We start from the raw sequence: 5793 nt of genomic DNA, 5'->3' as shown, positions 1-5793 counted from the left end.
GATATTCAGCGGCAACATCCTTGGTTTTTATTACCATCTCTACCTTGTGTTTTTAAATTGCCCTCTAATATTTATTCTGAAAGTACACTGCTCCCCAAACTCCAAATTTGAAGGTGCTCAATGACAAAACTTGTTCAAGGGAGAGTAAAATTTTGAGGTTGGCTAAAAATAAAAAATTCAGGTGTAACCCACCAGGATGAAGGGAGGATAAAAAACTCAGGTGGGCCACCCCACGTGAGCTTGGCGGTTTGGGGAGTAATTCTATATTATTCTATCTCTTGCTCTTTAGATTAGCTGGTAGATTTAGGCCGTGTTTGTTAACACTGAATTTTTGCACTTAACTCAGAATGGGGAAAATTTTCCGTGTTTAGTGGTGTTTGTTAATGCGTTGTTAACGCAGAAGATGGAAAGCGCTAAGTGGTTTTTCACTGAATTCTTTCCGTGATAGGAGTCTGACTTAATGGGGAACGCAGAATGCGCTCTGTGATTTTTCATTAAACAAAAATTTTTTGCTTCCAAAAGTATCCCTTTTCAAGTTACTACGGAAATTTTTTCTTTTAAATTGGTTGCGCAGTACAAAATCAACCTTTGACCTGTGAGACTTCTTTATGCCCCACCATGATTTATGTGTTTGATCTACATCGTTCATCAACTTTTTCAGATAATTAAAGGTGTGATCCAATAAAAGAAACAGGTCCAATGATTAATTGGACCATAAGGTGGGAATTGAACGTCCACCGTTAAAAACTTCTTGAGAGCTGGAGAAGATTCAGATCAAGCTGATATTTGTGTTTTCACTTCATCCAGGTCTACATGACCTAATGAATAGGTTGGATGGTAAAAAAAACATCACAGTGGCCCTTAGAGCTGATATTTGTGTTTTCACTTCATCCAGGTCTACGTGACCTAATGAATAGGTTGGATGGTAAAAAAAACATCACAGTGGCCCTTAGAAAGGATTGCTTACTACCCCGGCCTAAGAGCTGCAATGTCTTGAGTTAGGCCGGCAGGATGCGGATTGTGTACTACCCCGGCCAGTCCCTAGCTCCCAACGGGCAGTTCAGTGGCGGGCCTACCACAGATGACTCTTACATTTAATGCAACTGACATTTAATGCTTTGCGCATTATAATGCAACCAAGCTTATTATTTGGTGTGGTCTAGTTGAGGGTTGGATCTGCCTCATTTTTGTGTTCATGCCTTAAAATAATTTGAGAAAATAGATAGAGGGCTTGGATGTACAGATACATCACGGTGGGCCCACCCACAGAACTGCCCATTTGGAGCCGTACGCAATCCACGTGTAGGCCGGAGACACACCTAATCTGCTCCTAATTGGAAGCAGATTGCGTGGTGTGCTACACCACCCACCTCAACTGACCGTGTTGAAGCAAGCAAGCTATGTAGACCTCACTATGATGTATGGGTTATATCCACAACGTTTATATATTTTGTGACCTAATTTTAGGTTATGGTTTTAAAACTGAGGCAGATCCAAAGCTCAAGTAGACCATATCTCAGAAAGCAGCGGGGACAATGACACCTACCGTTGAACCCTTCCCAGACCCAACCTGTTGTTAAGGTAAAAAAATCTGGATCCATCCTTGGTACTTTTCGGAGGATCCACTCCTTTCATCATGTTGATCGTATCATATAAATCCACATGCTCAGATATGGGGCTGATCTGAGTTTTTGGTGGGCCACACGCTTAGCAGATGCGCAGACAATACTCACCATTATAACCAAAATCTACTTACCACGTGCACTTGGCCGGTCTCCTGCGCACAAGGCCGCACCGACCTTAAATGAGAGCTCGGTTATCAGCCGTTGGATCCCCTCATCGGCTGGGATTCAGCAGCCGTGCGCAGAGAAAGTCTCTTAGAGGAGGACTCGCGCGACACTTTTTTCGGCAAGAGAGGGGCACTTTTTTCCGCAAGAAAGGGGCATCAGTTTTGACAGAGAGATAGGGACGCCGTTTGGCTGGTGACGCTGCCATCAGCTGTGACTAGTGGTCCACGCCGTCCATCCGTTTTGAAAGATAATTTTATGTGGATCACACCATGGGAAAACAGTTTTGATTGAATTTCCACCATTAAAAACCTCCTAGGGCCCACTATAATGGCTATTTGACATCTAACCAGTTGATGAGGTCATACAAACTTGGATGAAGGGAAATAATATATATAAGCTTGATCTAAAACTTTGTGGCCCCCAAGAAGTTTTTAATGGTGGGCGTTCAATTAACACTGTGCGGTCCACTTGAGATTTGGATCAACCTCATTTTTGGGTTCATACCAAAAAATGACCTGAAAGAATGGGTGGACGGCATGGATGAAATACATACATCATAGTGGGGCCCACGTAGCACTTCTCTCATTGTGATGAGAGTGATGAAAAGCACACGGGTTGAGCTCATGAGATAGTCAAAAGTCAAACGGCACTTCTGGGCTGTTTGGTACACTACCACAACGATTGTCTGCTTATATTCTTTAAGCTGTGGTGTCTCACACATTCAACCGTTAACTTCATCCTAAGGTGTCCAATTGTAAGGTCTACTATGGATGGATCACATCCTGGAGATCAGGTTGATAGAAAAATCCTAACCATTCATTTGTTGGCTATCAATTGAAAAAGTTAAAAATAAAATAATCACCACTTCAAATTCAATTTGTGAATCCAGATGATTACTTGCTTTTGATTATTGACGATTTCGGGCTGTGTACCATCCATTGTAGGTTCCACAATTTGGGTGGACCGGATTGCCTTCAAAGTCTACCTTGTGGTCAGTGGATGAGAAGCAAAACTTGAATAAATGGTGGCAAACTTTCACTAGAGTCTAAACGAACTATTTAACCTCTCTTTTCGCAATATATTTTTGACCACATATATCTATTATTAATGGGCGTATTAGTATCCTGACCATGATGTATGTGTTGTATCAACACCGTCCATACATTTGGAGAGATCATTTTAGAGCATGGTCCAAAGAACGAGGCAGATCCAAGGCTGGGGTGGACCCCACCACAGAAAACAGTGATGAGAGTGACACCCACCGTTGAAACCTTCTAAAGTTCCACCATGATGTTTATTTGAGATTCCAGCCGGATCATGTGTTAAAGCAGACATGAAAGAAGGAAAAAACAAATATTCGCCTGAACGAAAACTGAGGTAGCCCTTAGAACTTTTTAACGGTGGGTGTCACTCTCCTCTCTCTTTTTTTGTGGTGGGGTCCTCTCGAGCTTTGGATCTGATTCATTTTTTGGATCATGCCCTGATATGATCTCTCTAAATGGATGGACGGTGTAGATACAAAACATTCATCATGGTGTGGCCCATAGAACTAGGAGACGTCACTTCCCCTCTCTTGCTGGAAAAAGTGTCGCGCGAGTCCTCCTCCAAGAGACTCTCTCTTGTGCACGGCTGCTGAATCCCAGTCGATGAGGGGATCTAACGGCTGATAACCGAGCTCTCATTTAAGGTCGGTGCGGCCTTATGCGTAGGAGACCGGGACTCTATATATATGAGTCCCGGTCTCCTGCACACAAGGCCGCACTGACCTTAAATGAGAGCTCGGTTATCAGGCGTTGGATCCCCTCATCGGCTGGGATTCAGCAGCCGTGCGCAGAAAAAATCTCTTGGAGGACTCGCGCGGCACTTTTTTCAGCAAGAGAGGGGCACTTTTTTCCGCAAGAAAGGGGCATCAGTTCTGACAGAGAGATAGGGACGCGGTTTGGCTGGTGACGCTGCCATCAGCTGTGACTAGTGGTCCACGCCGTCCATCCATTTTGAAAGATAATTTTGAAATATATATATATATATATATATACAAATTTGCCATTTAATTCCCAATCAACTTCTAATGTTTGTTTTGTCGGAATGCACCATCCAATTACTTTGAAATAGGGTAGGTATTTTCTGTTTTTCGTGCTCTTCCCATGGGTCAAGTTTGGACTCCGATCTCCCAAGGATGACTAAGATGCTCATTTAGTGGTTGATACACTCAAAAATAATTTCTTTATAATGTAAAGCATTTCCAAACAGGAGATAGATAGGGGCAAATGTGTCAAATTAACATATTTCAGACATTTCAGATGTTTGTTAATAAACAGACTGTTTCAAATTGAGTACTTAATTTTCAGACTTCAGCCATAGTTATTAAACGAGTTTTTTGACTTCAGATTTCAGATTCAGGCTTCAGATTTCAGATTTAACAAACAGGGCCTTAGTGTAGTGTGTGTGAGTAATCCATGGTACTATTACCTTTCAAAAAAAAAAAAAAGGGGAGAAATTTCTAGATTTTTCCTATTGGTGTGCCCATATTAAGAGTTTTCAATTGGCCTTATCTTCTGCATCTGTAGTCCAATAATGTTTCTCACCTGATGGACGGAGAGGATTTTACATTTACAACATGGTGGACCCCACAGAGCTTGGGTGTTGTATGCGATAAGAAAACAGTGCGTTTGTAGATGATTCCGGTCCTCAGCAGCAGAGTTCATATTCAAATGATATATGAGGGCAGGTTTAAAAATAAAGTGGCCCACTTCACATGATGTATTCACGACATCTGGCCTGTCCATCAGATTCGTAGTCTCATGGTAACCCTAGGCAACCAGAAATCGGCCCAAATGGAAAACTCAAGTGGGCCACAGCACAGGGAGCAAGTGGAGAGCGATACCCACCCTTGATTTTTGTGTGGTCACCATGTTGTGTATACAGAATGCAGGCTATCCAAACCCTTAATCTGTCATGGATGAAGGGTGAAGACAAAAACTAGGTTGTTCTCTAACTCAGGTGGGCCCTGGTGAAAACCAAGGGTGGGAGTCCCCTCGCAAATTGCTTCCTGTGATGTGGCCCACCAAAGTTTTTGATTGGGCTGAGTCTCGGACCCTGTGGGTAACCTAAGGGGATGCAGCTGATGGACGGGTGGGTTGGATGTGATATAGGCACCACGTGGGCCCCACTTCCGCCCGAGGCCATCATCAGCTTCCGGTGGGATCAGTAATAAAGGCCATTTTTCTCTTTTTAAACTGTCACCCAGGGCTAATAAGCTAATCAGGGTAGAATCTCAAAATTCAAGCCCAAGTCCAGGCCCATTCTAAGCCTAAATAAAGCCCAACCCCTAGTATAAGCCTATTAACACTTAAGACCACAATAAGGCAAACCTGAGTGAGCCGGAGAAGAAGTACTACTATAAGGCAGACCTTGCAAAAATGGGGCCCATGCATATAGCGGGTGGTGCATTATGCACCGCCGGCCCTCTCTTTTATTCAAAATTATGCCTTTTATCTATCGATCCAACCATCCACATTGTGCCACGTGATGATTCCATTCCAACAACTAATCCTAAACTTTAGAGCCATTTTTACCCTTAGAGTTCTTAAGAATTATCAGAAAACTACTCAAAGACTATAAATAAGGGTTCTTTTCCCTTCCCAAACTATCTCTTAGTCTCTTAATCACTGATATCATTGCACAAATGGGCCATGCCACAAAATTGGTGACATGATCAGTGTGAGGAAACAAAGGCAGACATTGGTTGGTACGTTGGATATTCAGAATTTCAAATTACCACCTTTGTTTCCCTCTCATTAGATAGCTTCGAGGTTGGAAATTCATGATCCCAAAAGTTCACCACCTGGGCCCACCATCATGAGATAGCTTCGAGGTTGGAAATTCATGATTCCAACAGTTCACCACGATCAAGCAAAAAAACTCCATCGTTCCATCCATCCATGATGTGGGTCCCACGTAACAAGCCGTCCAGATCACCCCAAACCACGTGAGCTTTTTTAAA

This window comes from Magnolia sinica, chromosome 14, assembly GCF_029962835.1.
Source record: "Magnolia sinica isolate HGM2019 chromosome 14, MsV1, whole genome shotgun sequence".
Taxonomy (NCBI): Eukaryota; Viridiplantae; Streptophyta; class Magnoliopsida; order Magnoliales; family Magnoliaceae; genus Magnolia; species Magnolia sinica.
The sequence above is the reverse complement of the archived record's forward strand: the minus strand, read 5'-3'. Positions refer to the sequence as shown.